At 43.4% G+C, this 19,950-nt stretch overlaps 1 protein-coding gene across 1 annotated transcript in view; it reads left to right on the top strand.

Moving 5' to 3' along the window:
* FMN1 (formin 1) overlaps positions 1-19,950 on the top strand; it is a gene marked incomplete at its 5' end in the record, with an annotated part of 398,703 nt that overhangs the window by 84,741 nt on the left and 294,012 nt on the right. The gene's annotated exons all lie outside the window — the stretch shown is intronic.

Here is a 19,950-nt window from a genome sequence, read left to right as displayed (position 1 = left end):
CTTATGTATTGAGGTGCTCCTATGTTGGGAGCACATATATTTATAATTGTTATATCTTCTTCATGGATTGATCCCTTGATCATTATATAGTGTCCTTCTTTGTCTCTTGTAATAGTCTTTATTTTAAAGTCTATTTTGTCTTATATGAGAATTGCTACTCCAGCTTTCTTTTGATTTCCATTTGCATGGAATACCTTTTTCCATCCCCTCACTTTCAGTCTGTATGTGTTCCTAGGTCTGAAGTGGGTCTCTTATAGACAGCATACATATGGGTCTTCTTTTTGTATCCATTCAGCCAGTCTATGTCTTTTGGTTGGAGCATTTAATCCATTTACATTTAAGGTAATTATTGATATGTATGTTCCTATTACCATTTTCTTAGTTGTTTTGCTTTTGTTTTTGTAGGTCTTTTCCTTCTCTTGTGTTTCCTGCCTAGAGAAGTTCCTTTAGCATTTGTTCTAAAGCTGGTTTGGTGGTGCTGAATTCTCCTAACTTTTACTTGTCTGCAAAAGTTTTAATTTCTCCATCAAATCTGAATGAGCTCCTTGCTGGGTAGAGTAATCTTGGTTGTAGGTTTTTCCCTTTCATGACTTTAAATATGTCCTGCCACTCCATTCTGGCTTGCAGAGTTTGTGCTGAAAGATCAGGTGTTAACCTTAAGGGGATTCCCTTGTATGTTATTTGTTGCTTTTCCCTTGCTGCTTTTAATATTTTTTCTTTGTATTTAATTTTTGATGGTTTGATTAATATGTGTCTTGGTGTGTTTCTCCTTGGATTTATCCTTTATGGGACTCTCTGTGCTTCCTGGACTTGATTATTTCCTTTCCCATGTTAGGGAAATTTTCAACTATAATGTCTTCAAATATTTTCTCAGACCCTTTCTTTTTCTCTTCTTCTTCTGGGACCCCTATAATTCGAATGTTGGTGTGTTTAATGTTGTCCCAGAAGTCTCTGAGACTGTCCCCAATTCTTTTCATTCTTTTTTCTTTATTCTGCTCTGTGTTAGCTATTTCCACTATTTTATCTTCCAGGTCACTTATCTGTTCTTCTGCCTCGGGTAATCTGTTATTGATTCCTTCTAGAGAATTTTTAATTTCATTTATTGTGTTGTTCATCATTGTTTGTTTGCTCTTTAGTTCTTCTGTGTCCTTGTTAAACATTTCTTGTATAATCTCCATTCTATTTCCAAGATTTTGGATATCTTTTCTATCATTACTCTGAATTCTTTTTCAGGTAGACTGCCTATTTCCTTTTCATATGTTTGGTCTGGTGGGTTTTTACTTTGCTCCTTCATCTACTGCATATTTCTCTGTCTTCCTATTTTGCTTAACTTACTGTGTTTGGGGTCTCCTTTTCGCAGGCTTCAGGTTCGTAGTTTCTGTTGTTTCTGGTGTCTGCCCTCAGTGGGTAAGGTTGTTTTAGTGGGTTGTGTAAGCTTCCTGGTAGAGGGGACTGGTGCCTGTGTTCTGGTGCGTGGGGCTGGATCTTGTCTTTCTGGTGGGCAGGGCTGCAGCTGGTGGTGTGTTTTGGAGTGTCCATGATCTTAGTATGACTTTAGGCAGCCTCTCTGCTCATGGGTGGGGTTGTGTTCCTATCTTGCTAGTTGTTTGGCATGGGGCATCCAGCACTGGAGCTTGCTGGTCGTTGAGTGGAGCTGGGTCTTAGTTTTGAGATGGAGATCTCTGGGAGAGCTCTTGCTGATTGATATTATATGGGGCCGGGAGGTGCCTGGTGGTCCAGTGTCCTGGACTCAGCTCTCCCACCTCAGAGGCTCAGGCCTGACAGCAACCTGGAGCACCAAGACCCTGTCAGCCACATGGCTCAGAAGAAAAGGGAGAAAAAAAGAAAGAAAATAATGAATAAAAATTAATTAATTAATTAATTAAAATTTAAAAATTATTAAAATAAAAAAATAAAAAAGTAATTAAAAAAAGAGAGCAACCAAACCAATAAACAAATCCACCAGTGATAACAATCGCTAAAAACCATACTAAGATAAACATAAAAATCAGAAACAAGTCAGCCACAGACAGCAAACCTCAAGTCTACAGTTGTTCCCAAAGCCCACCACCTCAGTTTTGGGATGATTCGTTGTCTATTCAGGTATTCCACAGATGCAGGGTACATCAAGTTGATTGTGGGGATTTAATCCGCTGCTCCTGAGGCTGCACGGAGAAATTTCCCTTTCTCTTCTTTTTTCACACAGCTCCTGGGATTCAGCTTTGGTTTTGGTCCAATATCTGCATGTAGGTTGCCCTCAGGTTTCTGTTCCCACCCAGACAGGACAGTTTTAAAGCAGCAGCTGATTAGGGGGCTCTGGCTCACTCAGGCCTGGGTGAGGGAGGGGCACGGTAGTTATAATTGGAATGTGGCGTGAGCCTGCGGCGGCAGAGGCCAACATGACTTTGCAACTGCCTGAGGTGCACCAAGTGTTTTCCCGGGGAAGTTGTCGCTGGATCACGGGACCCTGGCGGTGGCGGGTTGCACAGGCCCCTGGGGGTGTGTGGATAGTGACCTGCACTTGCACAAAGTTTTCTTGGTGGCTGCAGCAGCAGCGTTAGCATTTCATGCCCGTTTCTGGTGTCCAAGCTGATAGCCGTAGCTCATGCCCGTCTCTGAAGCTCGTTTAGGTGGTGCTCTGAATCCCCTCTCCTCGTGCACCCCGAAAAAATGGTCCCTTGCCTCTTAGGCAGTTCCAGAATTTTTCCCGGACTCCCTCCCGGCTAGCTGTGGCGCACTAACCCCCTGCAGGCTGTGTTCACGCAGCCAACCCCAGTCCTCTCCCTGCGCTCCGACCGAAGCCCGAGCCTCAGCTCCCAGCCCCCACCTCCCCTGGTGGGTGAGCAGACAAGCCTCTCGGGCTGGTGAGTAATGGTCGGCACGGATCCTCTGTGCGGGAATCTCTCCGCTTTGCCCTCTGCACCCCTGTTGCTGGGCTCTCCTCCGTGGCTCCTAAGCTTCCCCCCAATCCTCCCCCATCTCCGCCAGTGAAGGGGCTTCCTAGTGTGTGGAAACCTTTCTTCCTTCACACCTCCCTCCCAGAGGTACAGGTCCCATCCCTATTCTTTTGTCTCTGCTTTTTCTTTTTTCTTTTGCCCTACCCAGGTACATGGGGGGAGTTTCTTGCCTTTTGGGAGGTCTGAGGTCTTTTGCCAGTGTTCAGTAGTGTTCTGTAGGAGTTGTTCCACATGTAGATGTATTTTTGATGTATTTGTGGGAAGGAAGGTGATCTCCACGTCTTACTTCTCCACCATCTTGAAGGTCCACCCAAGAAGTTACTTTAATCAGTCTTTTTCTGTGGACATGCAGCATTTCATTAGTATGTAGGGGTGATAGCTAAAACATTTAATAATTGGGGGGAATTTGGCATCCACAAATTGGAATGGCCCCAGGCATTAGGGCTGAGGGTGCTATTAAGGCCCCTTATTTAGCTGTGCATTAATTTTTATTTAGTTATTTATTTTTGTCAAGAGCCAGAGAGGAAATATTTTAGGCTTTGGGACCATACAGTCTCTGTTGTAACCAATCAACCCTGTTAACAAAAGCAGCTGTAGAGAATACATACATGAATAAGTGTGCCTGTGTTCCCATAAAAGTCTATAGACAGGGCTTCCCTGGTGGCACAGTGGTTGAGAGTCTGCCTGCCGATGCAGAGGACACGGGTTCGTGCCCCGGTCCAGGAGGATCCCACATGCCGTGGAGCGGCTGGGCCTGTGAGCCATGGCTGCTGAGCCTGTGCGTCCAGAGCCTGTGCTCCGCAACAGGAGAGGCCACAACAGTGAGAGGCTGCGTACCGCCAAAAAAAAAAAAAAAAAAAAGTCTATAGGCACTGAAATTTGAATTTCATATTATTTTCACCTATCAAAAACATTATTCATCTTTGATTTTTTTCCCACCATTAAAAAATGTAAAGATCATTCTTAAAGGAATCACTCAAAAATAGGCAGTGGGTCAGATCTGGCCCACTCTGGTCTAGAACAAGAGGTGGAGGTCTCCTTCACTTCACTTCCACTGCTGGCTCAACCACTAGCTAGCTGTGGGATTCTGGGCACTGGTTAATTTCGGTGGGCCTCAGTTTCTTTAACAAGTGTGTGCTGACAGGATGGGAGCAACACGAACAGATGAAACAGTGTTCCTTTTAGCTATAATATTACATTTCCTGATTCTATTAAAGGAGCATAAGTCAACCCAAGCAGTGTGGTGTGTGAGGAATGAAAATTACTTAAAAGAAATACAAAGAAATACAAGAAATTCAAAGAAAAAGATGGAAATTAGTTCAAAGAAAAACAAATACATCTTAATATTCTCAACATGAATCTTTGTTTTAATACGAGGAACAATGTCACAACTCTGATAGTGAGACCAAAATTTATCAGCTCCTAACTCTATTTGAAGGCTTATATCATTTCTTTCTGTTTCTCCAGTGCAATCCTTTTTTTCTTCCCTGGTTTTATTGAGGTGTAATTAACATACAATATTGTTTAAGTTTCAAGTGTACAACATAATGATTTGGTACATGTATATACTGTGAAATGATCACCACAGTAAATTCATTTCACATCCATCACCTCACATAGTTACAAGTTTTTTTTTTCTTGGGATGAGAACTTTCAAGATCTACTCTCTTAGCAACTTTCAAACATGCAGTACAGCATTGTTAACTATAGCTACCATCCTGTACATTACATCCCCAGGACTTATCAGTCTTACAACTGGAAGTCTGTACCTTCTGACTGCCTTTCACCCATTTTCCTCTGTCTTCATCTCCCCACATCTGGCAACCACCAGTCTCTTTTCTGTTTCTATGAATTTGGGTTTTTTTAGATTCCACTTATAAGTGAGAACATAACAGTATTCGTCTTTCTCTGTCTGACTTATTCTACTTAGCATAATGCTCTTGCAGTCCATCCATGTTGTTGCATGTTACATTCATCTTTTAGTTACTGAACTGTGAGAAGGTCCAAGGGTTCCTTGGAGGAATGGCAGGAGGTGGAGCTGGTGGAAGGTAGACACCAGGGAGGCTCCGAGCAGCATCTGTTTACCAACCAGTATATATTTCAGTGTTTAAGCAACCAGTGCTGCTGTCTTGATGCCCCTTGGCTGAATGTCCGCCAGACTGCTATGTAGAGAGGTTCTGTTTGGGTGATCATCCTGCTCTAGCAAATCCCGTAGACCATTCTGGGTGACCTAGAAAGTTCTTGAAAGAACCCAATGCTCAGTCAGTTCCACTTTTAGGTCATGAGGTTGCTAAATATTACATAGGACATATTCAGTGAAAAATAATTTGTTGTTTTTCTGAAATTCAAATTTAACTGGTTATCCTGTATTCTATTTAATAAATCTGGCAATCCTAGGTGTCAGTTTGGGAGCAACATCCAAATGCACCAAATGTGTGAATTGCCTTGGGGTAGCATCTATATGTGATAAACCCTCAGTCACCCTAGAGTGCCCATTCAGAGCATGAACATTACACAGTTAGCCTTAAAGGGCAGTTTCTTATATTCCATTATTAGAAACTGTCATTAGCCATGCTCCTCAGTTGCCAGTGCACTTTGAGCCAGACATGTCAAGGCCACTGAATCTGGACAGACCAGAGAGCAAATGGGGCCTAACTTCTTACAACAAGTGCAGTTTCTTAAAGATTCCATTTGAGATGACTATTCACCATGGAGGATAGTTTGTAAAATGTCTGTAAATAAGGGACCTGGGCAGGATAGAAAAAAAACGCTAAAAGAGGTGTGGCCTGAGATGGACAAAAGGTATGCAAAGCAGAAAAGGTAAGCAGTCGTCAGAATTCTATATCGGTTGCATGAATTCTGAAAGTAGGATTTTGCACGCAGCTTTTAAAACACAAGCCCTGAACTCTTCTTGGTGATGCTGGTTTCCAAGGATCATCTCCATCACCCCACCCATGGGTCCCGGGATGCTCCTTATTGAATTAGCTTAATTGTCTGTGGAGGACACTGCATTGGGTTCCAAGTAATTACATCTTATGAACGGAAAGATATAATTACCAAGTCCACACCAAACCTTAAGTGTCATAAACCAATAACAAAACTGCCATGAATTGATCACTTCCTCAATGCCAGGCACCATTCTTTGAAGTATTATTATACCTATTGTATTGATACAAATAAGGAGAGAGTTTCAGTAAAGTCAGGTGCAAGGATCTGAACCCAGGTCTGTCCGAGTCTGGACCTGGGTGCTTAAATGTTAAGCCCCTCTACCTCTCCACTAGTTTGGATGCTTTTCTGATTTGTTTGTTTGTTTTTGTTTTGCTTTTAATTGAAGGACCAAATTCATTTCATGGATATGAGTTAGCTCTCATAATCAGTGAGAAGGATTGAGAACCAGGCTCAGAATTAGAAAGCTAGAACCACAACCAAAATCACCCCACAGAACAATCCAGTGAAGATTCTGCAACTGCTCACCTGGGACACTGGATGCCTCAGACCTTGGGTCTTTACAGTTGATGGGGAAACACTGATGGGAACACGAGCAGATTTCAGGCCCTCACGTTCCTTCACTTCTAAAAGGCAAACTCTGTGGCATCAATTGACTTTGACAGCAAAGGATGGATGCAGAGGGCTCTCAGACACAGTGCCTCTGAAGTACATGGAAAGGGCCACATCCTTGTTTTGTTTTCATGGAAGCCAATGAGAGCTTAAAGCTAAAGGCCGCAGGTGGACTTCCCCACATCATTAGCATATTCTAGACAATGGGGTTTGTATTTGCAAGTGAAGTGAATTTAGAAATATCAAGCTAGCTTGTTTTCTGAAGGCATGTGTTTATTTGTATATATGAGTACATATGTGTGCGTGTGTGAAAGAGAAAGAGACAGAGATTGTGTGTCTGTTGGCTGTATGATAAATGATCAAGAAATGATTCAGGTAAAAAGAACAGTGGGGAGGGATGAATTATTGATAGAACTGGAAAATCGCCTTTTTTTCCTCACAAACTCCTCACCACTTTAAGTCACGATAAAGCAGTTGAAAAAAAGTCATCTAGTTTTATTCCTAAAGCCCATGAAATGTAACCAGTTATCTCTCTCAAATTAGTTCCAATTTTGCAATTGGTGTGGAAGCTTGTTATCACATGTAAATAGAAACCTAAATTTATGCCAATCATAAAGCTCAGTTCTTAGGCCATTTCTCACACTTCCCTTGACATCTACTTGTCCTCTCTATAAACTGCAAGATCATGACAAATCTAGTAACATCCCAGATTTCTTTATAAAACAAAAAGAATAATAAGCTTGTCTTAACCATTGAACACCTTAATGGTTAATGGAACTGTGAAATTCACTTTTCTTTGATCTTGATAACACTTACTGTCCTCATTTCCCCTGTCTATTCTGACATGAAACAGAATAGCTGTTCATGTAAAATTTGGACTCTTGAAGCATCTACATAAAGAAAACTTTATATTATGCTTTCAGAGTCTGAGAAACCACAGATTAGAACTTTTATAAAATTGGTGAGAAATTTGTCTATGAATTTTATTTAAATGAATTAGAATATTGCACTGAAGTATTTTATTTGGCTTCTCTAAAATTCAACTGTTTGCTTTTTTGCTCCCTTTGAATGAGTTTCATTTTTTTCAGCCTCCCTTTTCTGTCTCAAAAACTGCAGTTCTGTGTGCATTGCTTAGACTGTGAGCTTCACATTAGTTCTTTAAATGCTGATCTCTTTCTACATATACCATTATGTTCCATGTGCATATTCAGAAAAGTATTTTCTTTCTTTTCTCTCCAGGATAAAAATGGGAATTTGTGGTTAAAATTACATCCCATATGACCCATTTAAAATTTGAAATGCAGCAGCCTTTGCCTAGGGAATGTTTGAGAGCACTTCTATGCTAACATAAGGCTCCAGTTTTTACTGCCCAGTTATTTTTCTCTTGCCTTTTGATTTTTACATGTTTTAATTAAGCCATCTTGATTTATGATTATTATTCCTTCTGAATTGCATTACGAACTACAACTACTACATAAATGTCCTGTGTAGGAACATTATAAACATCCCTTTCCAGCTATAGAAAGTAAGTGACTGTGATTCTAGGAACTATTATAACATTTCTACAGAATATTTCATGATACTTTTTAAAGGGTTGAAAATGACAGTAGCGCTGTGTATACTTGTTTTGTTTAAATCTCAAAGTAAAATGATGGACAAAATGGAGGCAATAGTGAATATATTTCAAAATTATGGAAACGTGATTCCTCTCTCCCACTTCATTGATGCCTGTAACTATACATGCTTCATAAAGTATGCTTACTATTTATTGGGTGTCTGTGGTGAATCAAGCAAGCACCGGGTTAGGAATATTAGCACATTTAATTCTTAGAACAATCCTATGAGTTATTATTTTCCCTATTTTATACACATAAATACTGGTTCATAGAAGTTAAGGAACTTGCCTAAGTGACACATCTAGCGTGTAACTAGTAAGTAATATCCCATAGTGAACCCAAATACATCTCACTTCAAAGCCATAACTCTGGCCTCTCCTCTTTTTCTTTGCCCTCTCTTTAACTGTGTTTAAGAATAGGATTGGGCTTCCCTGGTGGCACAGTGGTTGGGAGTCTGCCTGCCGATGTAGGGGACACGGGTTCGTGCCCTGGTCCGGGAAGATCCCACATGCCGCAGAGCGGCTGGGCCCGTGAGCCATGGCCGCTGAGCCTGCGCGTCCGGAGCCTATGCTCCGCAACAGGAGAGGCCACAACAGTGAGAGGCCCGCGTACTGCAAAAAAAAAGAATAGGATCACAGGGACTTCCCTGGTGGTCCAGTGGTTGACACTCTATGCCCCCAATGCAGGGGGCCCGGGTTTGACCCCAGTCAGGGAACTAAGAGCCCACATGCCACAACGAAGATCCCGCACGCAGCAGCGAGGATCCAGTGTGCCTCAGCTAAGACCCAGTGCAGCCAAATAAGTAAATAAATAAATATTAAAAAAAAAAGAATAGGGCCATAGTTGTGACAATGCCTAGCTTACTTTCTACTTTGTAATTTTAATGCCTTTACATTGGTTTCCATATTTTTCTTTTAACGTGACTAATGATGTGAGTATTAACTTCAAGGAATCATTACTGATCAAATCAGGGCTCCTAATTTGTGTCCTTTCTGCTCTCTGCCAATTCCTTCTAACTGCAGTGGCCATTTGGTTCCGGTAACCAGGTGATCATCTATTTTGCCCCCATACTGATGTTTCAATGTGAAAGAGAACTGTTACAAAATTCTATAGCTCTTTGATTTATTATAATGAAAAGAAGGTACATTTAGAATCAGGTTGATCCAGGGCAGATCCTGGCTAATGCCACTCATTGGTTGTGTAATCTTTGAATTGCCCTAATGTCTCTGAACTTCAGTATTAACATCTAAAGCAGTGGCCAAACAGTAGTCACTAGCCACCTATGGCTATTAATTAAGACTAAATAAAATTTAAAATTTAATTCCTCAGTTACATTGGGCACATTTTAAGCACTCAGAGGCCACCTGTGGCACTGGATTGCATGACACAGATACATTTCCACCATTACAGAAACTTGCACTGAACAGCACTAATAAAATGGGGTCAATGACACCTTTCTCATAGAGTTATGGGGAGGATTAAGGTATTAGAAAACTTGCATGGTACCTACTTGGGACAACAATGACACCCTAAAAAAATGCTAGATCTCCCCCTTCTCTCCTCTCATGCATGTTCTTATCATCCACCTTCATTTTGTTTTAGGTAAATCCTCATCTTCCCTAATTTTTCTTTTGCCTCCTTTAAATTTAAAAGTATTTAACAATGATAACTATATCTTTGGTGTTGGAACTCATATTCTCAAGATAACTTTTACTTAAAAAAAAATTAGGGCCTCCCTGGTGGCGCAGTGGTTGAGAGTCCGCCTGCCGATGCAGGGGATACGGGTTCGTGCCCCGGTCTGGGAGGATCCCATGTGCCGCGGGGCGGCTGGGCCCGTGAGCCATGGCTGCTGGGCCTGCGCGTCCGGAGCCTGTGCTCCGCGACGGGAGAGGCCACAGCGGTGAGAGGCCCGCATACCACAAAAAAAAAAAAAAAAAAAAAAAAAAAAAAAATTAAGGAAGGACAAATAAAGATGTCCAGTTACAGCGGAGCCAGTGGCTGTCTAGTTTCACCACTCAGGAAGAACAAGAGTGTAGACAGCAAGAGATATATACAGTTTCTGAGATTCCAGATCTTCATCTACAACTTTCATCATGAGCAACTTTAGCCACAATGAAATGCTTTCTCCATGGACTCCGTGCCTTCTGTAGTGGTTATTTCTGTGGGACATCACTATTACTCATTTGGGAAAAGCTCAAAACTCTTCAAAAACATGTCCCAGGAAATTCTGTACCTTAAAGAATGCTCCTATTTTCCCTCCTCTTCTTCAGCTTCACAAGTAAGTCAAAGCCTTTCCTTTTTTCCTCTTACAATATTTTATTTTGTCATGGACATTGAATCCATTTCCAAGGACTCTTTGATACTGCTTGATGGAATCAGTCTTAGAAATATCTGCCAGTAAGACCCTAAGCAGTAATGTAATAACTATTTCAAGCTTGATTTTCGTATTTGTAAGAGTAAGGACATTTTAAGTGAAGTGCGTACACCTTTGAAGTATAATGAGTTGGCCTGAAAACAACAACAAAAAGTGGTCCTTGCTCTGCTGTTAACGCCCTGGGCTCTCTCCCAGGCCAGTCATCATCTGGGAACCTCCTTCCCCAAAGGGAGGGAAAGTCTCAGTGCTAAGGGACCACACATCGTCAGCATATGTCAACAGACTCTTGAGAAAAGGATTTTCTGGAGAAAATCCAAATTCATGGATTTTTTTTTTTTTTCTGAAATGATTGAGTTGGTTTAAAAATCATCTTGGAACGCGGGAAAGTAATAAAGAACAGGTGAACTCTGTCACCATCTACAGTAGCCACCTGGGAACTCTTTAAGCTAATTGCTCTCTTCAGGTGATACAGATGGAAAACAATAATCCAGAGAGCACTGGCCCTGAAACACCCAAAGGGACCCCTTGAAAGAATTTTCTTTGGAGCTCAATTCACTCATGGCACAGATGTGGCATGGGGAGCCGTTGTATTTAGTAGGCCTATCTATAAGGAACAATCCTGCTCAGACCAAATGGCTCCTCTGTCCAAGAGCATATGTGAGGGAACTGGGAGGGCAGCTTCCTTCTTGGGCCGTCACTTCATCGGTAAATACTTGCTTCATATTGACAAGGTTAAAAAAAATTCTGTTGGTTGCTGGTTGATGTCCCTAAGAAAGTTATTCCTTTGCTATGAAAACATGTCATATCCATATGGTACTTACTACGTGCCAGGCATTGATGAGAGTGTGAAACATATTAGTTTATTTAATGCTTCTAATAACCCACGAAGTAGGTACTTTGCTTATTCCAAGTTTCTAGGTGAGGAAGCTGAGACACAGGTTGCTTATGTAACTTGTCCAAGGTCAAGTTTCTTGCAGGAGCAGAGTAGGGTGTTAGCCCAGGCCCCAGGGCCAGGTTCTTTTGTTTTGTTTTGTTTTGTTTTTGCGGTACGCGGGCCTCTCACTGTTGTGGCCTCTCCCGTTGCGGAGCACAGGCTCCAGACGCACAGGCTCAGCGGCCATGGCTCACAGGCCTAGCCACTCCACGGCATGTGGGATCTTCCCGGACCGGGGCAGGAACCCGCGTCCCCTGCATCGCAGGCAGACTCTCAACCACCGCGCCACCAGGGAAGCCCCAGGGCCAGGTTCTTAACTGTGCGCACTGCCCTCATTCCTTGATCATTGCAAGATGATGTACCCACTGCTCTCTTCTCTTCTTCAGCTTCACGAGTGTGCCTCGGCCTCCCCTCTTCCCTTTCAGAGTCTTCTAGTTTGTTACCGACATTCAACCCACTTCCACAGAAGTTTTGAATACAGCTCAGGGGAACCAGTCTTAGAAACATTTTGCACTAAGTCTGCTCGATGGAAAAAGGCCTTAATCACTGAGCCCTGGCCTTGCCATTGGCAGGTGCAGCCTGTTTTCTTTTGAATCAATCAGTAAAAACAGCTGCTGGCTTCTCCGAGGCTGAGCCAGAGGGGCTGTTTTGAGGGTTGCAGTAGTTGGCTGGGGGAATCCACACCGTGAAGGCAGGGAAAGCACTGCCTGAAATAGAAGGAGAAGCCTAGCGAGGTCTCCGGCCCTGTCTTTCATTTGGCCTCATAACTCCATTTTGAAGATGTGGAAAATGAGCTTAAAGAAGATGCTGATCAGGAAGAAGGTAAGATCAAATACCAAGGCAGTAGGGGGATGTGACACGGGGTGGACAGGAGTTGGGACGCCTCTTTTCCCACCTTAATGGCTGCACTTGAGCTGCGTGAGCTGGTACCAGTTACTTAGCTTCTCTTGACTTCAAATGTCTCCATCTTTAGAAGAAGAATGTTGGGCTGGTTGACTTCTAGTCCTTCTAAAGACCTCTTCAGCCTCCTAACAATTTGATTCTACCCAGCTTCTTCCATAATCTTATACTCCTCTCATCTGACACCTCATTCATTTAACAAATGTCTCTTTGAGTACTTGTGTGGTCATCATGTCCTCAGTTCTCACCATTTAAAGGATTTTTTTTTTTTTCCTGTGGTACGTGGGCCTCTCACTGTTGTGGCCCCTCCCGCCGCGGAGCACAGGCTCCGGACGCGCAGGCTCAGCGGCCATGGCCCACGGGCCCAGCCACTCCGTGGCATGCGGGATCCTCCCGGACCGGGGCACTAACCCACGTCCCCTGCATCGGCAGGCGGACTCTCAACCACTGCGCCACCAGGGAAGCCCCAGTTGTCACCATTTATATCAGACTTCACTTAGTTAAAACACACTTCTGGAACCCAAAAAACCCATCTCTGTCCATAACCCCACTTATATCTTCATAGTTTACTTACTTTACTCAGCCCATTGCTCTGAACTCTTTCCTTCCACAGAAATAGTTTCCACAATCTTACTTACTCTTATTAATTTTAACTGTTTTCTATTTTTTTCAAGCAATCGTCACATGAACCTAGTTGAACCCCTAGAAGCTGGAAGCCGTTAGTCATTAAATGCAGGCCGGGAACTTGAAGTATACTGGATAAGGAGAAACACGAGAATCATTTAGCCCAACACCGTGAAATTAATCTCACTTGCTTTACTTTTCCCTTGCCTTTCTGGGATTTTATGAGAATGTGAGAAGGCATTCTCTAAGCTGAGTGACATGGCAGAGGGCTGCAAAGAGTAAGTGTGTGAGGTGGGGGGCTTTAGGAAGTTTTTCTTTTAGGCAGTGTCCAATTTCTGCAAATTGACTTAAAAAATTTTAATGCTCATTCCTCTAGTTGTTATTAGAATCAAGAAGCTAGGTTCTACTGCTTCCAGGAGATGATATGCCCTTTTTGTTGTTGTTTTTGCAACCATTTTTTTAGGCTTAGCTCACTAGGGATTGTTTGTTGGACTAATGTTCCCATTGCCATGAGGTAAAATTAGCTCCAGCCTCTATCTGAGAAGATGGTGAGATTGGAGGAACACAGAGAATTCATTGGTAGTAAATTCTGCACACAAATAGTGTTCAATTTTCAAGTAGCTGGGTAGTGATTGTTTTTAACAAGTAGTTACAAAGAGCAACACGTGGGTTAAATCCTACCTAATATTCATCATGCCTGTTTCAACTAGTTGTCCAAGGCAGATTATTTTTAATCTGCCTTTTGCACAGGTGTAGCTGTTAGAGAGCTTAAGTGTTTTGAGGTTAGAACAAAAGAGAGTCAGGTGAGGTTGAAAAGGAGAAAGTCTTGGATGTCACTGGTTTTGTGTAGTAGGTACTTAATAAGTATGCATCACAGGACAAGACAGAGAGAAATAATGTGCAAGAGAAGTTATTCTCTCCCCCCACCACCCCGAGAATGTTAAAGCCTTAAATGGATTCATTTTTCAAGACCACCCAACTAAGATCAAATTTGTAGGCTGCTTATTTGAACACTATGGTCTGAAACATTTTTCCATTCCCTAAATGACCAGATGTTGTAACATTTCTCATGGCCATGAGAACCAGTGGCCTGAAAGAGTCAATATTCAAAGATCTCTGTAAACTACCATGCTTCTCTTTCTTACTCATCTTCATATTTTTATGGTCACTGCTTCTTTCATTCAGAATTGTCTTATGTCCACCTATTGCTGTTTAGACTGAGTCTGGGGTATAAAGTACTCAGTTACAGTCTATGAACAGGAATCACCTCTTTCTTGGCTGATTTCCTGTATTAAACTTCATGTTTCATGAAGGTGGAGGGCTGAAGTTTTTTAATCTTTATATCCCCAGAGCCTTGTGCTTAACAATGATTGTTGGATGAATGCATCTTTGTGGTAGTTAAGCTTCCTAAATGAAGGAGAATTGTACGGGTAAGATGGAAAGCCTCTTGATAGGTTTGAGTCCCGAGGATTGTATGTCTTGTCTGTGACCAGTAGACAAGCCAGCTAGGAATTTTTGCTTGATTTTTCTAAGCACCCCCTCTAGATTTCCCCCCTAAATTACAACGAGGGAAAAGAATGGTCATTCTCATATTGTTTTTTCTTTTTGTGAAGTCAACCTTCTGTATCATCTCAAAGGGTAAAGTACAATACATGTCCTAGTGAGAGACCACCAACTAACTGGGCTGACACTCTTGCACATTTCAAGATGCAGGCGTGTGTGGAGTCCTATTACGGCAGGATGCAGAGCTCAGGGTTTTGGAAGAGTGATTGTGGATTCTGGGGCCTGATTGCCTGGATTCAAGTTCCAGTTCCACCTGTGAACACGGGCAAGCTACATCATCTTTCTGCTCCTCAGTTTCTAAACATGAAAAAGAAAATAATAACAGCCTCATAGCTAGATGTACCAATCAGTTAATACACATGGAGCACCTAGAACAGTGCTTATAAACACCCAATAAATGTTAGGTATTATTAGTATCCTCCACTTACTAGCTGTGAACCTTGGCTTGGTTGTGTTCTCTTGACCATGGTTGCTTCACTTTTAAAACAAACCTAATAATACCTTACCTAACTCGAGTCAAGGGACTGGGATCAAATCATCTCCCTGGGACCCAAGACTTCCCACACTTTCCATGACATTGTATTGGTGTCCGTGGGTATTGAGAGGATGCTAAAACTTTGTAATTCTGCTCCATGCTGTACTGTAGAAGAGCCATCAGCCCCTTCCAGTTTATGTCCCATTTTGCCCAAATCTGCTGAAAGTGCTTAGAAACTTATTCTGGAAATCTGGAAATCAATAACTATGTCTGAGAAAATGGAGCTTTCTCAGTTGAAGAACACCAAATATGTGCCATGTCTCCTCCCCTCACCTGTATATTGGCTGTTCTACATAGTTCTTCAGAAGACTGATCTTATGATCTGATGTGATGATTCCTTTTTTTTCTGTCTTGAAGAAGCAGAAGTATGATTTTATCAACGGGCATTTCCTTGAGACAGGAAGCTTGTTCTGAGACATACATGTCACCAATGAATTTTCCTGTGTGTTGTGGTGGCCTTTTGATTAACTGTACCCTAGTTAATAATCCCCAAATATACTGGGATCAGGAGCAAACAGGAAAGTATCCGTTTAGATACAAGGTCAAATCAGGGATTAGGAAGTACTGTCTTAACTTTCCAATAGGAGTTGATGGGTTATAATCGTATGTACCCTTTTTGTGTGAGGGTTTCTTTTGAACGCATCATGCTAGAAATTTATCATTGTGATCAGAATTTCTTAGTATTAATACTTAGTGGGGAACACAATTCAAGTTAGCAGTGAGGAAGCCACAGCCATTCCCTGCTGCGGATAAAGCAAGACAGTTGTTTTGCTTGTGGCTACAGCTTCTGTTTTGCAGAATTTGTTTGCGTTTAACACTTGGGCTCAATCTTCTCGAAGCTTTGTTCAGAGAGCCGGTGATTACTATTAAACCATGATGACTATTAAGCCAGTTTGGTTCTTCTGATCCAGCACAGTACCTTATCCATCCCAGGTGCTTACTAAATGCCTGCTGACTGGATGGGATTTGAAAAACACTGAGACCTTCAGGTACGACAGGAAGCTGCCCCAAGAGGCAGCAGGTATGCTGCTGGGAAACAGAGCTGCAATTTTTCCATGTTCTTCATTGCCAGGTTCTCAGCATATAATCACCATTGGAAACTACATTGAGCTGATGTTTGGTGGTGGTTTTGTCTTTCCTGTTTTTGTTTTAGGCAAATTGGGTCTGTGACAGAGACCTGCTAGAGACCTTTCAGGTGTTTTTCCCTTTAGGGGAACGGGGCTCCTTGGGGACCTTCAGTGAATTGCTTTACCTAACAAGGCAGGTTGTGTGTTACTTTGTATCACCCCAGGTTTCAATTTGTTGGTTGGATGGCTGAAGCACAGAGGCTTTGGCCCGCAGGATTCATAAGGAAGCCAGGAAGTCAGAGCTGCTGAGCAGAAGCCCAAGGTTGGCACAGAGAGTGTGGAGGGTAATCGTTCCTGCCAGGCTGGCTGGGGCTGTTTACTCTGCCACCCTAAGGCTGGTGGACAGTGGGCGTGGTGGGTGTGCTTGCCTAGGTACCTGTTTGTAGAACACTGAGACACCAGGGTAGAGCTAAAACAGCAGTAATCTGAAACCAGTCGAGTTGGTTTTCCTTCTCCGGCTGGGGCAGCTAAAATCTGCATTCCAGATGAAACCTGCAGGGAAGCGGAAGAAAGCACTTTAAAAAAGAAAAGAAAAGCAAGCTTCAAGGGCAGTAAATTAACTGCTTTTGAGAGTCCTGGGCATCCTGAGATGATCTGTTTCTTTCTTTTCTTTTTTTGCTTTGGGCTTTGTGAGTGGCTGTTGGTCTGTGTGCACTGCTAGTTTTTTGTTTTTGGGTTTTTTTTTTTTTTGGCCTGGATGGCACAAGCTTCTGACCGTGATTTAGATGGCAAAAGAGAGCCCGTAAGAAGTATTTCAGTCATTTGCTGCTGATTCACTTTTAAATTTCTTCCGCTGCTCCGGGGGTGGTTGAAGGCCGTCAGGATCAGCTTGCCGGCTCAGCACTTTCTGGAGCCTCACTTGCTCACCAATGAGGAAGTTGAAAGCGACCAGGAGAACGGCCGGCACTGGGGCGGAGCTCGTGGCAAAGTCCTGGGCTGGGGTGAGTGGGGGCAGGCTGACTTTCCCTACGACAAAAAGCCTTTTGTCCCCGGGAATAAATACGGAAGTCCCAGAGGAGCAGCCTCCCCAGTCCGTGTGTAGTAAGGTGCGCAGCCTCGGCTGCCTCTGGGCATAAAGCTCCGCGGACTTTTTATAGTTGCCCCGGACGCCCCATCACCGCGGAAACCGGAAGGAGGGCTCGGGAGGGACCAGAGCCCGGCCAAGTGTGCTCGCTCCGCGGCTGAGTCCCACTGGTGGGTTCTGCCGTTCTCTGTCCTGGAAGTTAAGAGCCGGTGGAGTGGAGAAACTGAGAGAGCAGGGGAAGGTCGCAGAAGTGAGAATCTGCCGCCCAGGGCACGGCTGGGACATGGAGGACGTGGGTAATGCTCCGAATGGCAGTGATGGCTCAGAACCAGGACAACCCGAAGCCGAACTTGACGTGGCCCAGTCGATCCTGACCAAGTTCTCTATGAAATCCCTGTTTGGGTTTACGAGTAAATTGGAATCTGTGAACCCTGAAGAGGAAGATGCGGTGCTCAAAGCCTTCCGCAGTTTAGTGGTGGATCCCACGCCTCAGCTGGAGGAGCCCAGCAGTGGCTTGGATCTGCCGGAGGCAGAGACTCAGGTTCCACCTGACCTCGGAAATGATGGGAAGACTCCAAGGGTGGAGACAGAGACGGGGTTGGAGGGAAGCCGGGGAGAAGCAGAGGCAGGGATTTCTCTGCCTGGTCAAGAGCTGCTTCCACTGGCTGCTTTGAGTGTGTGCAGAGACAATGTCATTTTGGTTCGCGGGACCCTGGTGAACACCACCAGTGATTCTGACTCTGATGATGGAGGCCAGGAGCCAGAAGAGGGAAGCAACACCAATGGCCCAAAGTCCCCTGGTGGTGTTTTATCTGAGCAGCCCCAAGAAAAGCCAGGAGATGGGAGGGAAAATACTGCCACTGGAGAAAGGGGCGATGCAGAGCCCAGTGGAGAAGGTCCTCAAAGGACTCTGCAGGAGATAAACTGCAAATTGGAACCCGACGATGGGGGCCTTCAGACAGAGCACAGCCCCGGCCAGCGACAAGCTGGAGAAGGAGGTTCCAAAGTTCTACCTGTGGTAACAGACCAGAACTCAAGTGTTGGTGTCACTGAGAATACCCCTTCTAAAAAAGAAGTCCCTGGAGAGAAGTCCTTCCAGCTTCCAGCTTTTTTTAGTGGGCTTCGTGTGCTGAAGAAGGGAGCCCCAGCCGAGGTTGGGGAGACCATCACTGAAATTAAACCAAAGGACGGGGACCTGGCTTTGCTTAAGTTGACCCAGCCTGTCCAGAGGTCCCTAGCACAGGCAGGGCCTCAGACGGTGAAGATGGGAGAGAAAACAAATGATCCAAAGGCCGCTCCCACTCTCCTGGAGCAGCTCTCTCAGCTGCTCAACATTGACGTCCCCAAAGCCGAATTGAAGGCAGAAGACCCTGAACAGCCCAGGGGGGAAGAGATGAGTGGCAGTACCCCCCAGGAGAGCCAGAGCGGCCCCGGAGAAGCCCAGACCCAGGGAGGAGAGGTCAAGCCAAAGCCGCCAGAGACTGCCTTGGAGGCCTTTAAAGCCTTATTCATCCGTCCCCCCAAAAAGGGGACCACAGCTGACACCTCTGAGCTGGAAGCTCTCAAGCGCAAGATGAGGCATGAGAAGGAGTCCCTAAGAGCTGTGTTTGAGCGGTCGAGGTCAAGGCCAGCAGATGGCCCCTCGGATTCCAAAAGCGTACGTAGCGTTGGGTTTTGGGTTTTGTCATAAAATGTGATGCTGCTATATTTCTTTTCAGGTTTCCTATCAAAGAGCATCTCATATACCGATCTTAGTGACCCTCTTCTAGGTGAAAGATGATTATAGTCCAGTTGTCCTTGTAAGGAGTATGGAGTTGGACAGAAGCGTTTTCTTTCTTCCTTATATTTTTCTGGGTTGTTGTAAGAGAGGTATAAGTAAAGATGTGCAGGTCAGAAAGCGAACCGTCACTCTGAGTTTAAACATTAATGGGAAATGTGCTTCTAAAAACCAAGCAGCATGAGGAATCAATGCAAATCTAGAACTATAGCCCAGATTTCCTCCCCACTTAGTTATACCTCTGCGAAAAATGTATTTTTCCTTTGAAAGTCTGCCACTTGGCGAAATACCTGTTTGTGATGTGATTAAAATGTTCTGTGTTGGTTACAAGGCATCTTGATTGCGCACTGGGTTAGTGTGAGACTTGGGTTTTAATTCTAGCTGCCAATTACTGGCTGGGTGACCTTGATCAGCAAAATGAAGGAAATAACCTTTATTTGGTTGTTGCGAAGATTAAATGAAGTTAGCACTTAGTAACCATCTAATTAGTGAAAGCTGTTACTATTATTAAAAAACTATTCAGGTAATTTGTAAGGACTAGCAAGCACTTGTCCTGTGGATCTTAAAATTCATAAAGACAACAAATAGAATTTCTTGCTTAGTATCAATTTGACATACAATTATCATTCCCTCATACATCAGTTAAATTTAAAGGTCTTTGGAAAAACTATCTTAGGTTGCAGTTAAAAACTAAATACAACATAGCATTCTCCTAGTTGTAAAAATCAACCTCTATAAAAATAGCTTGAATGTGAAAGCCAGCTCATTCATTTTTGTGTGTGTGTGGGAAAGAAAAAAAAGAAATGATCAATGTGGACATCTTAGAGAAGTGTATCTTGGCCTACAGGTAATGTTCACAGAAAATGCAAAACTAGTTTTTATATTATAAATAACTGGAGTTTGGAATATATTTCTAAACATCCCTATAAATGTAGCCTATTATAGTATATTTGTATCTTCA

The sequence above is a fragment of the Hyperoodon ampullatus genome, assembly GCF_949752795.1.
Source record: "Hyperoodon ampullatus genome assembly, chromosome: 3".
Classification (NCBI taxonomy): domain Eukaryota; kingdom Metazoa; phylum Chordata; class Mammalia; order Artiodactyla; family Ziphiidae; genus Hyperoodon; species Hyperoodon ampullatus.
This window is presented reverse-complemented; position numbering and strand designations above follow the sequence as displayed.